The 18,558-nt window shown below is 28.9% G+C and overlaps 1 long non-coding RNA gene across 2 annotated transcripts in view; it reads left to right on the top strand.

Annotated features, from left to right (window-relative positions):
* The first annotated feature begins 219 nt into the window (after positions 1-219).
* LOC110184391 (uncharacterized) overlaps positions 220-18,558 on the top strand; it is a 45,246-nt gene continuing 26,907 nt past the window's right edge. For both annotated transcript variants that reach the window (XR_015270329.1, XR_015270331.1), the window contains exon 1: positions 220-266. This is a non-coding gene — a long non-coding RNA (uncharacterized LOC110184391). The remainder of the gene's footprint in view (positions 267-18,558) is intronic.

Here is an 18,558-nt window from a genome sequence, read left to right as displayed (position 1 = left end):
TGACTATTATATCTTATAGCTGCCATACAAACGATCGTAAAAAATAAAGAAAAATGCAAAACTGTGAATGTAAAACTGTAAATATAAAATGTATACTTTATACTATACTATATTTTTAATTTTTTTTAACATAAGTTCTTTCTTGTTAATTTGTTTTTTTTTTATTCGTTCAAAATTTATTATATATATTTTATACTCGAATATTTTCTATTTATTTCAGACTCCTTTCATCCGTTTGGTTTTTACATATATTCAAAAGAATTCAGGTGAGTAAGTCCCTTTTACAATAATAAAGATATCTAATATATTTGCTTAAAGAAGTCGATGATACCTGTCAAGATTACTGATTTGATAAAATATAACAAAAATATATTTAATCTTTAAAATATATAAAATATTAACTTTATATAAGAAGACTTAATATATATAATATATTATTGAAATATACTTCGACTGATTTAATATATACATATAATATAGAAAAATGTTCATTAAATATATTTAGGCTTATTTCAGGCTTAAAATAATTAACCAAAGACCTTTAAAATTAAGTTTCTGATATATATATTAGTTTCCGGCATTATAAAGACCCCTGATCTCAGCACGTGTCCCTTCTATCGGCATTTCGCCATTCCAGAGATCAAATCCAAACTCTATCTGAAGGGTCTTTGGCTGTGATTCCCCCGAACTTTGCTAATTAAGTTCCTTTCCGCAGCTGAAATCGTGCGTTAGTTTATATATTTATATATATATATATTCAGCAAGAGCAATATCTATATCGGTGCGAATGGAATCTTATCAATTGTCAGACACTTAAGTGCCGTAGTATAATTCAAACTAAACTAAACTAATTTACTATCACTTTTTTTTCGAAACGTTCTCCCGCAGTAAAATATTTCTATATTATTTGAAGGTCTTTTGGTTGCTAAAAGCACTAAAATGTATATACATATATATAGTTAATAAATATATAGTTATATGTATATATATATAGTTATATGTATATATAGTTATATATAGTTTAGTTATCAATCAAGGTCTGTATCGCGCGATTCTGCAAAAGAAATAAACGCCTTGCGTTAATCTTTTAGCATACGCTTCTTTTTTAATTTTCTTTTCTTTTTTTTTTTGTTTCTTCACATTTTTTTAAACATTTTTTTTTGTTGGCTTCTTCGTTATTTTTTTTATTATATTTTTTTTTTTTGCACCTCACGCATTTTATTTCGCACTTTTCCACGCAGAGCTTTTGATTATATTAATAATGCCATAACATAAAAAACCTCAAACAGAAATAACAATAAATTTTGCCCAACACCCGCCAAGGTCAGAAACAGGCACACACCATCGAGGGACAAGTTTTTTTTCTTTCCTCTATTTTTTTGGGGAGGAGGAAAGGGGGTGGGTTGGGTAATTCTTACTATAATAATGCCGACTTACCTTAGTCGCAATCAAGCGACGCGTTGTCGGTGTTATCAGCGGTTAAAGTAAGTGCCTTAACTTAACCGATCTTGGCCAGTTAATAAAGATAGGTAGCGAGACTTCTTAGATTTACCAAATGATGACTTGAATAAAATACTAAATAGTGGGATTATCTATTAATATGAATATATAATAAGTCATATATGAGAGATAAAAATATAAATACAAATAGGAGAAATTTATTTAATATTTTAATGGATTCATAAAATGGGAATCGGGTAAATAAAAATATTTTAAAATTTTTAAATGATGAATAATTAAGATTACAAATAATACAAACTAACAAATAATTCAAAAAGAAATAAGAAATATGGCCAAAAAATTAAAATAAATAACAATTAAATTTATTGAAGACCAAAACGTTTTAATAATTGATAAATAAATATGCAAAAATAAAAATATAAATCCCATTGAAATGTTATAAGTAGTATAAATATATTTATATATTTAATGCAAGGCACTTCAATAATAATATTTGAATACTTTCCAGTTTTAAAAAGTAATACAAATATACTATATTTATTATTAATGAATGTTAAATATCTGGCCAAGTTCTATATTATCAACTTCCTGCTTCGGCTTCTCTAATTTTAAATAGTTTAAATAATTTCCCATCCCCTTTAAAGCCTCTTTTATTGACTCTCTCAAACGACTTAATCACTGTGATTCCATTCCTGTTATTTTATTTGACATTTTAAGAAACATTTTTAAAGCAGATAAAAGACCAAAACGAAACTGCTAATTAGTTGAGACACAAAAAAAGGAAATTTTGCGTGCAAAATATCGCAAAAAGAAATACAAAAAAGTCAAAATAAAATAAAACAACAAGCCAAAGGCGACGTTTAGAAGTTAATTAAGCAAATTGGAAGAACAAAGGCCCACCAACAAAAAAAGGGGGCAAGAAAGGGGGATGACCACTCAATATGAGGCGAAAGATTAATGATCGAATCGAACCAAAAGGCCCGAAATAAAGTTTCTACAAAATATGAAACACGGAGGGGCCATGGGAAATTGCGAAAAGTTAGCCCAATGAGAAATTAACACAGTGAGAAATAAATATAATTATTAAATATTTTCAATAAAAAAGAATACAAGGAAAATATATAGCAATAAATATATATTTTGTATTTATTTTTTATTAAATCGGAAATACAAAAAACTCCAGCTCCCATCAATAAACAGCAATAAGAACTCAAGTTATTGTAATGCTAAAGAAAATCTTAAACAAAATATTAAATATAAAAAAATACATATATATTTAAAAGAATTTATATATATACTATATACACGCTTGTGGCGAATGTGAAGAACAAAAGAAAGAACGCCAAATAAATTAAAATATTACAACGCTTGACCATGAACCTCAAACTATTGTTATTGTTTATATTGTCATTGTTGTTGTCGCACCAAAAGCATGAATCAAGAACAGTGGGGCGAGAGGGATTTGTTATTATTTAAATAAATATTTAAATATATATTATATTATATATATTATTTATGTATTACTTCCATATCTTCCATTATTTCCATAGATAATGAATAAATATAAATATAAATATAAATATAAATATAAATATAAATATAAATATAAATATAAATATAAATAATAAACGTAAATAAAAAATATAGATAGTAAATTTAAATAATAAAAAAAATACTAATAACATAATTTATTATTTCCACATTTACCCATAAAGTTGTGTTACACAAATATAAGTCTTACAGTTTCAGTAAACAATTGCAAATATTTTTCAATTCTCATAATTAAAATTATACAATTAAATATGTTTTTTAATAATTTTATATGAGAAACCTTCTTAAATTATTCCACAATTATTTATATTTTAATGATCAAATTAGTACTAAAATTTTAGGAAAGAGTATATATTTTTAAATAATAATTTTTAGGACAGATTTATAAGGTTGCCCCCCACTGTGCCCCTCCACAATTCACACATATTCCCCCCAGTTAGTCCCCGATTTTTCCCCCTAAAGCTATATCCATTCAAAGCGATCGGCAGTTGATCAATTGGCACAACCATTGTTTGGGGCACTCGGCAGGCGGAGTGTGGCCCAGAGGTTACTCGGTGGTCCAATCCGGTTCGCAGCCCTTCACAAATTATGCACACAGAGAAATTTGATTTAGATTTCATAATTATATAGCAAAAATAATACTTATTATTGCTATATATATTTATTAGTATTTTATATTAATACTTGTAATGGGTTTAAATATATTTTTTGTTTATATATTTCGATATGAGAATTTTAACGACAAATCAAAATTTAAAAAACCCATAACTAAGCCAAAAATGCTTTAATTTCAATTCGGAAAGCTGTCCTATGTTAGTTTTTATGAGAATAACAAATCTGTATACTCAATATTACAATTTTAAAAAATTAAATTTTTTGGAATTTTTTGTGAAATTTTAACGATGTAACCCCTTATAAAATTTTGAAAAAATTGGTAAAAATTTTTTTCTGCCTGAGATGGCTAGATCGATTCTGCTTTTCATGCTGATTAAGAATATATATTATTTATAGGGTCGGAAATGATTCCTTCCCCTTGTTTTACGCTGCTAAGTACATTTATAATAGCCTGTTAGGGTATAAAAATGCTAAAAATTTTATTTATTTATTCCCTTCCGAAATTATTATCCAAATAAATATTAAATAAATAATATTTTAAATAATTGTCCCTCTTTGTAGTAAAAATATTATAAAATGCGTATAAATACATATGAAATATATATAAAATACATATAAAATATATATAAATATTAGGAGAGTTGTATATATATATTTTTTTTTTAAATATATAAATATATGCATATTTTCTGCTGTGTAGCTTGTGCCCATATGGCGCATGACAAGTGTATGGAAATGTCCAAACAATCAAAGCGAACCGAACCAGTCCAGATCGATGTATCGATGCCCGGTAAAAATCGGTAATATTACCACTGAAATTCACCGAATAATCCATTCTTCCGGGTTCAGGTTGTGCGTTGAGTGTGTGTGTTGAGTGTGTGTATTTGACGCGTGACTGGTAATTCTTGCAGATATTTTCTCTAATTAAATTAGTAAAGTCTTGCAACATGTGGCTTAAAGCATAATCAGGGATTACAAAGGTCTGCTTTCTAGCTTTAAAAATTTAATAAAAAGAAAGCAAGGACAGAGAAAAATTTAATAAATATATATATACGGTTAAAGTTTTTCCTTGGAATTAATTTTAATAATTATTTTAGAGCATCTAAAATTCGTAATTATATTTCTTAATCTCCTTAGCATTTTTCTACGTTTTGTTTAAAACCATTTTATCTAACTTGCCATATAAAAAAATGGGGAAAAAAAGAAAACTAAGAAACAGAGTAAAAAGAAAAAAATAAAAACAAAAAGACCAGCAAAAAGTAAAAAAAAAATTAAGTAAAAACAAAACGAAATAAAAAACTTTGCGGTTGAGTTTCTATTTTCCCACGCGCTGGAGCAGGCTAAGGGAATATGAGATTGGAGTGGGGGCAATGGGAGGGTTAAGCATTTGCTTACTTTTATCACATTTGTTGTTTTGACAGCTTTTCCACACTCCAACACACGCACACTTGGCACACACACTCACATTAAGACACACACTCAATTAATTTATAAGAAGTTTCACGCACTTTGGCCCACAACCTTGACACGCATGACGAATCAGCAAACAGTTTTACGATTTATATAACATTATCATTTCTTTATATATATTTTTTATATTCAAAGGGTTATCACCCACTTGACCCCAGAGATTGGTTAGTTAAGTCTTTGATTTAATCACTTATTGATTGGCTTAAAGGAGCTAGGAGAAATTAAGTAATTAAGTTAATTAAGACAGACAATAGAAAGAGTAATTGTAGAGTTTTTGGAATTTCTTTTATAAATTCAAATTCTCAAAAAAGATTATAAAATTATAAGATTATTTTCTTATGATAAATCGAAATCTGAATGATCTAATGAAATCTAATGAAGATTAAGTAATTGAGCCAACACATTAAGGTAGAAAATGAAAAGAGTCCTTAGGAATTCTGGTATTAAAATTTGATATCAAGTAAAAGTTTATTACATTTGGCTTTATAGTAATCTCAAAGATATCTTAAAGGGAAATGTGAAATTTAAATACAATATACAAATATAATAAATAAATATAAACATACATTTATTCTTACTAAAAATTTCCATTAAATTATAAAACATTTTCATACTTTAAAATTCAAATAAATTATTTGATATATTACAAATAAATATAAATCCACAATAATGCTAACCCAACACATTACTTCTTAGGTAATCAGGCATTAAACTTAGTACAAAAAAAATGCCAAATAACTAAAAAAGAAATCGGCGCGTGCAAAATGCCCAGACCCAGACCTTCCGTTTGGTCCGACAATAAAAAAAATATATTAAAAATGACAAAAATCAGGGAAATGATTACGCTAGACTTAAAAAATATTTATAAATTGCCTGCAGTCAGACATTCCGGTCTCCTCAAATTTACTTCTTGAGAACAGAGTTCCTTCTCCCGTCCAGCAAAGTATAAATCATTTTTTAATGGTAATTCAAAACGCAATGGGTTTCAAGTGCAAAGCTATATATACATATATACAAATATATATGTGTATATATCGTAATATCTGCTGATAGTACATATCGAAAGGGAAAACTTAATGCGGCACTTGAAGTAATTGCAAAAAAACTAAAACAGTTTTATGTACTTTTAATGGCATTTTTGACTTACTTTTATGAAATATTACTAGTTCTGTATTTAAAATATAGAAATTAAAATTTGATTAAGACTTTTTTGGGCATTTTTAATATACATATATTTATAATAGCAAAACTATATTTTGTTGTTGAATAAATTTTTTTGGAAGTGAGAAATACGGAATTAAAATGAACATATATTTTTGTATTCTGATTTTTGTTTATTTTTAAATTTTATAAACTTTTTTTTACACCCCAAACACCATTATTTATTTAATCAGAGTTCTTTTCTTGCAATATTCTTTTTCTTGAATTTATTGTTTATTTTTATTTATACTCATTTTTTGCTGACTGTCTGACGGACTTGTAAAGTGATGTTTAAGCACTCGATAAATAAATAATAAACAATATTATTATTGTTATTAAATTACAATGCTGTTGTCGGCAAATTTGATATTCAATATTCAATAATACCATATTTCTCCAACGATGTGAATAATGTAATTTTGCTTAAGTTGGACAAAAGAATTCCTTTCTTTCTTTCTGAAAAATTTTTGGTCAGCTAAAATTGGCCAACTAAAAGAAATAAGGCAAAAAATAAGGCCAAAATGGACTTAATTGCGCCGTAGACTAAACAGCACCATGAACCAAAGTCTCCTTTAAAAAAATAAAATAAAATATAAAAATGCTTCAAAGGCCGTTTCTGCAGGAAATGTCACCTTAGACGACACGGTGCTGGGAAATATTTGTTGACACTGCACAATATATATAATATATATCGTGTATATAAAAATTTTAAATATTTTCCCTTTCCCCTGGGTCTCTTAATTTGCAATTTTCTACGCAGTTTGAATCGATATAATGTGAAATAAGAAGCGAATTAGTAGTATATATAAATATATGCTGGGCTTATACATTATTCAAAGAACACAGATATCGCTGGGGCAGGGGAACTTGTTTCCAAAGTTTATGGAAAATTTTTCACAGCTGATTGTTGCCAATAAAACTAGATAAAATTGGTATAGAAAAAAACCAGAAAGGAAACTATCTTTGAGAAGGCGAAGATTATATACCCTTGCAGTTTGTCATTGTATTATGGGATCGTGTCCCAAATCGATCATGACTAAACTTAAACTATTAGCATACTTTCAACCGATATTTATTGACATTTTTATATGGCAAATCAAAATTTAAAAATCTCATAACTAAGCCAAAAATTGATTAATTTTAATTCGGTAAGCTGTCCTATGTTAGTTTTTGTTAGAATAATAAATCTGCATACTCAGTTTTAAATTGTAAAATTTTCGTTAATTTTGGAAAATTTTAACAATGTAACCCCTTATAAAATTTTGGAAAATTTGGTAAAAATTTTTTTCCCTCCGGAGATGGCTAGATCGATTCAGCTTTTCATGCTGATCAAGAATATATATGATTTATGGGGTCGGAAATGATTCCTTCACAACTTTTTAAGCTTCTAACTAAAATTATAATACCTCTGCAAGGGTAATGTGGGAACTTCATTTTGAAACATTAAATGTCTTTGAGTTACAGCAAATTATTTGTAATAAGCGTTTTTAAGCCATTTAGAAAACAATTAAGTTTATTTTACTATTAAAACGATCAAGAGTTTTAATTTTCTAGGGAAAGATCTTCTAGGATATAAATCAAATAGTTGCTTGGTGACTAATAAAACTGGATTATATATAGACAGAACATATATAGCCGTAAAAGATCACAGCCAGGAAATTTTCCATACAATAAAGTAACATAAATACATGAAACATGGAAATAAAAAAAAGTGAGACCAAAATTAAAGGCACGTGTTGGCAAACGGGAGAAAGATAAGCAAATAAATATACAAAAAGAAAATGTAGAGACCATTATTAAAAAAAAATATATAGACAAAATGTGTTAAAGACCCCCGCGGAACGCCCTTCACAAATAGCAGACAAAAAAAAATAGAAACAAAAAACTAAAACAAATAAAAAGCGTTAAAGATAAAGACATTATGTGAAATAATAAATTTCTGTAATTTCTGGTTGCTAGAATTAGGAAAATAAAAATATTACAATGTTGAAAAAGCCATGAAATTGTTTTGGTTTTCTATTTTTTATTTGTTGTTATTTTAAAGCTTTATTTTGTTGTTATTTTTCGACTGTGCTCGTCTTCAGTTTCGTTTTCTTAAGTACTAGGCTATACCCTACCCTGTAGAGGCCCATCTTTTATGGTTCTTCGAGGAGTGGAAATTTTGAAATTCATATATTTGTATTTATACGGAAATAGGTGGGAAAAATTGTGTGGATATAGACAAGAATTTCACACATATGGTAATAAGGCTTACTGATTTCTTTATCAACTGACAAAAAAAATGTAAATAAGGGCAGGGACAATCTAGACAAGAAATGTGATAATATTCGCTGTAAAAAGTAATGTTTGAGTTATATTTCTTAAGTATTATGTTACCAAAATTTCTTATAAAAATAGGTATATATATTTATGTATATATACAGAATTTTACTTATTTTTATATATTTATCTTTGCATTTATTTATATATTAACATTTTTGTAGAAGCTTAACCTTTCGTTGTTAGCTTATAAAAATCAAGCAGCTTGTGTGTATTTTTTATTTTTATTTTAGTTCAGTTTTTTTCGCCACTTGACGACTGCCTTTCAGATCATTGGCCCACCTTTCATTTTTTTCCACCCCATCAAAAAAAAGATACTGTAGAAAAAAATATAAAACGTTTTAAATATGTTTCACATGCGCCTATGTCTGTGACTGGAAAGTCTTTAAAACTAATTTACGAGCAAACATTATGTATTTTGGCAGCCTCAAAGACAACCAAAAAGAAAATACAGAAAGGAAAACTCAACTTGAAAAAAAAAGAGAAACAATACAAAAAAATAAAATTACTTGAAAGGAAGGCAGAAATTTGCAGCCAAAGGTTTATTACTGATAAATGTTTGGAATTTTAAAGGAAGTCTTTAGAAAAAAGGGAGTGTATAAAGGATGTCGTGAAATTATAGGATTATTTGAAATAATTTAAATGGAAGTTTTAAATTTTTATATAAAAAATAAATGGTTGTGTGTTTCTTAATAAAAAAATTAAGAGAGATTCTGGTTTTCATTACAAGTATTACAACTTCATATATTATGCATAATAAATACCTCTAATTACCACACAAATAAATTAAATAATAATCACAACACTTGCTTTTAAAGCCACACAAAATCATTATTATTATTTTCTTATATATTTATATATATTTATGTACAAGTATTAAGTGGTCTTATTCCAAATTAAATGGAGTACAAGTGGGCGGACTGGGGAGGAAAGAATTGGGGAGCTGATGAGGTCGCAGCCAGGCGACAGTGAGATTTCTCGGTTTTAAAACATATTTATTCTGCGACATTTTGGCATCAAATCAAAAATTCGTACATAAACTATTTTTGAGGCGACAGCCACGATGGCACACACACACAGGGGGCAGGGGAAGGGGTCTCGAAAAGTCAACGGCTGGCGACTAAAACGTTTTGTTTTGGATTTATGCGATTTTGATGGAATCACTCGCAGACAACGGCGACGGCATCCAAAAATAAGTGTAACCAGGAAGCAGCCAGCAACAGACGAAGCGCCAAGGCGTTGTGATGAATGTGACTTTGGTCACACTCTATCAGCGCATAAATTACCTGGAAAAATATTTAAGAAAATTATTAATACAAAATTTTTAAGACAAATTTTTTTAGACAAATCACAGTTTCAAAATCTCATAACTTTGCCAAAAAAGCATTAGTTTCAATTCTAACAACTGGCCTGTGTTAGTTTTTAGCCGGTTAAAAAAACTGCATACTCAATTTACAATTTTAAAAAATTTAATTTTTGGCAACTTTTTTTTTTTTTAATTTTAACGATGTTACCCCTTATAAAAATATAAAAAAATTAAGAATTTTTTTTTTCTGTTTGAGATAGCTAGATTGATTTGCCTGTAGATGCCGATCAAGAATATATATGCTTTATAGGGTCGGAAAGGATTCCTTCATTGCGTTACAAGCTTCTAACTAAAATGTTATTACTATTGCAAGGGATTACAAACTTTATAGTTATTTTTATTTATTATGGTTATTTTTGAACATTTTACTTAGATAAAAATTATTTTGTATTACATGCTTTCTTTATAAAGTTTTAAAGCATTTTTCATAGGCTTTTAGAGTAGGAAATTATATTTCAACTCCCTCTGTAAACTCTATATGGTATACAAAATAGCTTCATAAATTACTTACACTTATCCTTAGCAACCCCTTTATACCCTGTACTTTAAGGTATATATCCCCCATTTGGATTTGGAGCAACTAAAAAAAAAAAGAAAAAAATTTAACAAAGAACCAAATGGATAGAATAAATACACATTTGTACGACGTTTTTTCCATGTTAAATACTTAGCACGGGCTAAAAATCTGGCCGAACAATAGATAAATGTCATGCAGCTGGCTCTTAGTTTGCTTTTGGCTATATGTCTCTAATTTGTCTATTCTAAATTTACACTAACAACAAATTCGGGGGGCAAAGATCCTATAACTATAATGGAGAACTGACCATCAGCGCCTAATTTGGAGCGAGGCAAAGAAATAAAAATAAATACAAAGAAAAAATCCAGATGGGATGGGTTTTGATGTGCAAACAGCAGCATCTTGTCGTTTACCATTATGATTACCATAGCTATTACCTGTGCACACATATCGGGGATCAGGGGATCGGGAATCGGATCATCATTATCTCGATTTCAACGTCCACGATGAAGATGATGATGGTGGTCCATAAAAATTGTGCCACTGTCAACATTTGCATATCACTTTCGTTTCGGTTTCGTTTCGGTAATGGTAATATGTAACAAGCAAACATTGTTTGTCAGAAGAAAAAAAAAGAAAAAAGAGAGAAAAAAACTAGGTATACAAATTGGACGAGAACGTTATTTTGTAATCATTTACCTGGAGGGGAATACAGGTATTCTATGGTTACATATCAAAAGATTTCCGATACTTGGAGTTAAGCTATGGACTATATTCTCTGTTCTTTTTATATAATATTATATTAAATATATTATATTATTATATATACATATATTATATTATTTTATATATATAATATTATATTACATAACTATTATATTTTAAAAGTTATATAAAATTTCAATTATACGAAGTTTTAACTTTGTGAGGTTCAATATTCTTTTTCTTATAAATAATAGATTTTTTGCTGAAACTATTATTATTTTAATACAATTTATAAAATTTCAAAAGTATAACTCTTAATTAAAATAACTGTTAATTTTAAAATGAAATTCAAATTTAAATTAAACTGTAAATATAAAGATATTTCAGATATCAGGATTTCTGATTTGTAAATGATTTTTTCCCTGTTGTCTTGACTTTATTTTTGATTTCAAAATCATTTTTCCTGCAGGTAAAATCTAAGGTGTATCATATAGCTTCATATTTAGCTTCTTCTTCGTATGCATTATAATTATCATTACCATTATCATGATGATCGTTTGTCGTCTTCGGTTGCGTTTTTTCGTTTATATTTGACAGACGTGAGAATTTTGTGAGCAAAGAAAGCGAACACACACAAAAGATAACAGAGCATATCTACTAAACATATATATATGTATCAGATAGTAGACATATATATCTAAAGACACACATACACATATGTATAAATGTGAAGTGGAAAACCTTTTAGTGTGGAAATTTTAGAGATAGAAGAAATAAAACGCCAAAGAAAAGCAGAGTATCAGTTTTGGTTTGGTTTTTTACTTCAGAAAAAGGCGTTTTATAATTTTTATTAATAATAAAATAATATTTAAATGTTTTAATTATTATAAAAAAAAAAAATTGAAAATGAATTAAAAAAGACTTTTAGATATTTTAAAAAGTCTAAAACACAGCTGACATCACATCAAATCGCTTGTCTGGGAATCCCAAATTGCAGTATGGAAAAAAAAGAAGAAAATATATATATAACTCTGTTATCTCATAGATACAGCCCAAGTATCTCACAAATATCAAATGTTGCTCAAATACATAGATACACACACACTCACACACTTGCATACATGTTGCTCTAATTTCTTGATTACACTCGACCAGAGGCTGCATTGGGCCAAAACGGCATTTGTCCAAGGGATTAGCATTCCAAATGGATAATAAACAAACTGCAATGCTACACTGAACGAAAATATATACAAATATAAATTGGGATTAAATGAAACTTAATTACATTTTTTGAAATATTTATTTCAATTCAAAAAAGAGGGGAATAAAATAATTGTCAAGCATTTAAACACGAAATGCGATACATGAATTCATGAAGTCATTTAAGGCTTTAAATTGGTTTTTTTTAAAAGTATAAATGGTATTTTCTTTTTGATATAATAGAATAATTTAACATTCAATCAATGTCCTAGATTAATGTATTTAAATTCCTAAAAAAGGTAAACAAATATTTTCAAATTGAAATACTATAGTAAAAGGTAAGAGTTTTACAAACACATGTTGGCTTTTTATTTTAGTTTTGAAAAATATAAATATTATAAATTTAGATAATTTAATAAAAATATAATTAAATTTTTTTATAGAACCCTTAGTTCTTAATTTACAAATCTTCAAATCTTTTCAAATCTTGTTTAATTAGTACTTTAAATCACTTTATTTCCCCTATATTTATTTTACCATTTTTATAGTCGTTTTTGGGAACTTGAAATATTTTTTTCTGTGCTATCCCCCTCCCCTCCCCTTTGTTGATGTTTTGTTTAGAGCCCGTCTATCGGTTTCGGTGGTGATGACAATCGCAATGATGATTACACAAGTGCGATGACAACCGAACGTATGAGTATCAAAGAAAATGCAAACACTGAAATGTGTGTAAACAGAAATTTGATAAAAGAAAAGAGCAAGGAACACACATACACACACACATGAGACTCTGTCGAGCTCAATGGAGTAGAAACACCCAAAATACACACACCAAACACACACCACACACATGCGGACTATGATTCTAGTAAATTCATTAAATATTAGCTCGATAAACTCCACGGCTGCGTCAGCGAATCGTACAAAAATAAACATTAAGAATAATTTGAGAACTTCTCTATTTGGCCTTTAAACTGTTTAAGGGAGTTTTTAGTACTATAATAATTATAAATTAGGAAGTTTTGTAGGCATATTCTTAAATATTTTGACTCATTTTTAAAGTTGAGGGAAGGTATAGTTTCGGAGATGGAAATTTAATGATAGAGCAGCAATAGGATTTGGTTACTGAGTGGAATTTCTTAGTTTATTATATTTTACAGATATTAAATCTTTAAGAATACTTTAAATATTTTAATAGACACAATATTCATTAAAATATACACTACTTAAAAAAACACCAGTTTTCCAGTTTTTCATTGAATCAATTAATTATCGATATTTTTCTATGAAAATGTTCTGTATAAAACAAAGCTTAAAAATCTCATAACTAAGCCAAAAATGGATTCATTTTTATTCTGTAAGGTTTCCTATGTTAGTTTTTGTTAGGTTAATGAATCTGCATACAATCTGCAAATTTTTGAAAATTTTCATGATGTAACCCCTTATAAAATGTTGAAAAAATTAAAAAAAAAATTTCCTGTCGGATATGGCTATATTGATTCGCCTGTTGATGCTGATCAAAAATATATATGATTTATGGGGTCGGAAATGATTCCTTCACAATGTTTTTACATTTTGCCTAAATTAAATTACCCTAAATGGGTTTAAATGTCAAGAAATATTAAAAAAAAAAAAACAAATCTCCTAGTTTGTAATATTTTTAAAAATATTTTACATATTTTCTTATTATATTTCTGACTTTTTGCAAATTCTAAAGCCTTAAAATGCAGCCCTGAAAATATGTAAAAAAATATGGGCAAGCTTTAAAATATATTTTAAAAATTATGTTAAATTCGAAAACAACCTATATTTTATTTTCTCATATATATGACATAGTTTCTATTAATTAAATAAAATAAAATTGAACATTTAAGGGCCTAAATGTTTTTGACTGCCTTACAATCTCCCACAAAATATCCCCCATTGAGTTTCCCCAGTTACCTTGGAAAACTCTGGAAAACTCTTTCCTTCTTCTAACTGAACATTACCTTTATGTTTAATAATATTTCTTTTTTTTATGATTGATTTGTGTGCGCTATTAAGATTGCATATCGATATCAATGGCGACGAGGGTCTTAAGCGTCGAAACCCCACCGACGACCGACGACCAGCGACCGCCATAAATGCGAGAGTCGCCCGTCATGGAGCGGTGGACAGGTGAGCGGGTGAGCGGGTGAGCAGGTGAGCAGGCCAGGGCAGGTGCGTGTCGCGTTGCTAGGCCTACTTTGCAGCTACGCACCGCCGCCCCCTTTTTACGCCCTCGCCCCGCCCCCCTCTCCACATAAATGTCCGATATTCCGATCGAGTTTCTTCGCCACACACTTTCCTTTGTGACAAATTGGGTTTTAAGCCTTTAACTATTTATTTATTTATAATTTTTGGGGTGGGGAAATAAGTGCTAGTTTGTGGTTTGTCAGGGTAAAATTTACATTTTGTATTTTTTTTAGAAGAAGAAATATTATGATATTTAAATAGATAAGTTAATATTTAACTGTTTAATCGGATTTTAAAATAGTGAACTGAAAGTTGTTAGAAGTGCCATATTTGAATACAAACAAGTTTCATATTTTACAAATTGTTAAGATTTGATGTATGTTTCATGTATTACATAAACATTTATGTAAGGAAAAAACACAATTTTATTTTAGTTTCTAAACTCAATTTTTAAAACAAGACATTGATATACATAGATTATTTTTTTATATACCAAAACAAATATATAAACTCTAAACTAGAACCTTAAGAATATTAATTCATTCGCTTTTGATTGAGTAACAGAAAATAAACGTTTAGTATTCTATTTTCATGTGTATTATAGGTATTATATGATATATATTATTTATATTTTGATTATATGAATATTAAACATTGATATAATGAATGATTTTGTGTCTGTAATAGATTGTAGAATTTATTGAGCATCTGTTGCTAGCCCCCTTAAGGTTATTAAAAAATCTATAAATAAGTATTTATATTATATATTTATAAATCAATATGTTATTACAAGATTTATTTATATACATAAAGTTTAATACTATTTATGTCTATGTCTATGTGTTATCATATTAAATCAGATTTTAATGAATATAATTTACTACTATAGAAATACACCGTAAATATAGAAAAATTATTAATTTTAAGAGGTATATATGCTTGAATTTTAGCTCACTTTAATTTTAATATTATAATAATAATTTTTAATATAATTTAAATGTCATGCATAATTAAGTTTACTTTTCTGATTCCTAGTTATTAGTTTGCTCTGATTTCCTTTTCAATTCGTGCTTTTCCAATTAGCACTAAAACTTTTCTCAACATGCGTGGGCGATTAAAAAAATTTCCCAAAAAAAGAGGGGTACACAAGGTAAAAAAAAAACAAATAAAAGAGATTAGTTTGTCCCAACACTTAGCGGTAATTAGTGCAGACTTATGTATAATGGCTGGACTTGTTTCTTCGACTTTTCGATCCAATGTTCATGTGATTAGAGACTATAAGTGCGTGAGTGACTGACTACTTATATTATATCCCCCGGTGCTCTATGTACTCAGTAGACCAGACCCCATTGATCCGGCAAAGGGTTCAGATGTGCACTAAAAAAAATTTTTACTAATATGTATAACAGATAATTTATTACAAGGGATATTGTAATCAAGGCTAGGGATTTATATTAAAAGGAATAGATGGAGGAATATATTGCGCTTGATATTATATGAAAAATATTTTAATCTTTTATATAAAAGAATTTTGAACTATTTTAATTTATAGAGAGTTAAATATTTTTTGGAAATCTAATTTTCCCTGTATTTCCCTGTGTATCTGCCTAATCTAATCTCTCTCATAGCCGCCGTGCTTGACCTCGCCTCGGCTTAAACTATCGTTCAGAATGTAATAAAAATAATAAAAAATTAAAAGTACCCACTCTGGCGGTACATATATGTAGTATTTCGAATGTGGTTGGTTTTTTGGGATGGGGAATTGAATTCATTGAACTGCCTGGCGAACTGTAGATAACCATTGCTATAGCCAGGCAGTTCTTGATTAATTTTATGACTCTGACATCAAATGTCAAGGCATACTATAGCCCAAAGATGATGATTTTAGAATGTGAATAGCCTGAACTCAGTGTCATCTAAGGGAGCAAAAAATAAGTCTGATAAAATAAGTGATAAATTTATAATTATATACTTCTTAAGACTGACTATGAAATATTTAAAATATTTAGGAGAGAACTATATAGAACCAGAAATAAATACTTCCTAGTAAATATTTATTAAATATTGTTTATAAAGAAAATATTTTGCAGGGCTAGAGATAAATATTTCCAAACACTTTTAGTTAATTACTCCAAAAATAACATTTTACTTTAAAGAAAACCTAGAACATATGTCCAGAAACATTTTTATGACAAGACATGACACATTCTTATCAGATTTTAATTTTAATGTTAATTCTCTTTTACGTTGTATGTAATTGACAATATAAAATACTATGTCCAGACAAATTAAAGTCAAAATACGATTCATAAATCATTCGCTGGACTCGTGGCATCCACAGTATGAGTATCTCTACGTGGTGAGTCTATACGTAACATATATCTATCTATGCGAAATGGATTTCCTTGGAACAAAATTCGTATGGCGATAAGGCTGTGAATTAGTGGCCAAGCAAAGGCCGATAGTTCATGGGAAAAGCATTTGAATAATTTCATTCCCATTTCTTGATTCCCTTCGGATTCGAATCGATTCGATTTTCAACTGGACTTGATTTTCGGTTCCATTCAGTCCAGTTTAGCACGCGCAAAGCGTTCGAAATTATTCACATGAGAGGGTAGAGAGCGATGAATACCAGAAATGCCAAGAAAATTCCAAATTGCTAAACGACACTAATCTAAGTTTTATTTAAATCACGAACTGAATGAGCCGGACGAGAGAAACCAATCTTAAGTTCGATTGAAGGAGGATGGGGTTGAAGATGTGAGGCCCGTGGATCTATGGATCTCTGTGTACCTGTGCGTTTAAGAACTTGGCCTATACAGGTGAAACTATGCACTGGAAATAATGGGAGTTGGGTTTTTTACGAAAAAATAATATTTAAAGGTAGATATTTATTTTAGTGCCCTTAAATTTGTTCCAAAACAAATCTCTCACATCTGTGCATATGATTCCCAACTGGTTCTAACATCCCCGGAACGAAGTGTCTTCTGCCGGCCAAGTATCAGAAATGTGTTGTGTTACAAAAGTTGCAAGTCATTGTGTATTAGTGTTCAAAATTAGTTAGTGATCTTACAAACTTACTTCTTATAGTTACTTAATGGTCATAGATACTTAGTGGTTATAGATACTTATTGTTCAGAGTTATTTACTGGTCATAGATATTTACAGATCTTAGTTACTTACTGATCAGAGTTAATTACTGCTCATAGCTACTTACTGTTCAGAGTTACTTGCTGCTCATAGTTTTTTTTCTTAAAATTTTCCGATCGTGCCTATGGCAGCTATATAAATTTATATAAATATATATATTCAGTCCACCGATTTGCCATGCCCCGACTTATGTACCAGTAAAATTATATAGAAGAATATCTCATAGTTTCATTCAAATAGCTCGTCCTTAAATTTGTTCCAAAACAAATCTCGCACATCTGAGTAATGATTCCCAACTGGTTCTAACATCCCCGGAACGAAGTGTCTTCTGCCGGCCAAGTATCAGAAATGTGTTGTGTTACAAAAGTTGCAAGTCATTGTGTATTAGTGTTCAAAGTTAGTTAGTGATCTTACATACTTACTTATTATAGTTACTTAATGGTCATAGATACTTACTGGTTATAGATACTTACTGTTAAGAGTTACTTACGGGTCATAGATATTTACTGATCTTAGTTACTTACTGATCAGAGTTAATTACTGCTCATAGCTACTTACTGTTCAGAGTTACTTGCTGCTCATAGTTTTTTTTCTTAAAATTTTCCGATCGTGCCTATGGCAGCTATATATTTATATATAAATATATATATACAGTCCACCGATTTGCCATGCCCCGACTTATGTACCAGTAAAATTATATAGAAGAATATCTCCATAGTTTCATTCAAATAGCTCGTCCTTAAATTTGTTCCAAAACAATTCTCGCACATCTGAGTAATGATTCCCAACT

The sequence above is a fragment of the Drosophila serrata genome, unplaced genomic scaffold (assembly GCF_035046125.1).
Source record: "Drosophila serrata isolate PLE 108 unplaced genomic scaffold, ASM3504612v1 contig_8, whole genome shotgun sequence".
NCBI lineage: Eukaryota > Metazoa > Arthropoda > Insecta > Diptera > Drosophilidae > Drosophila > Drosophila serrata.
This window is presented reverse-complemented; position numbering and strand designations above follow the sequence as displayed.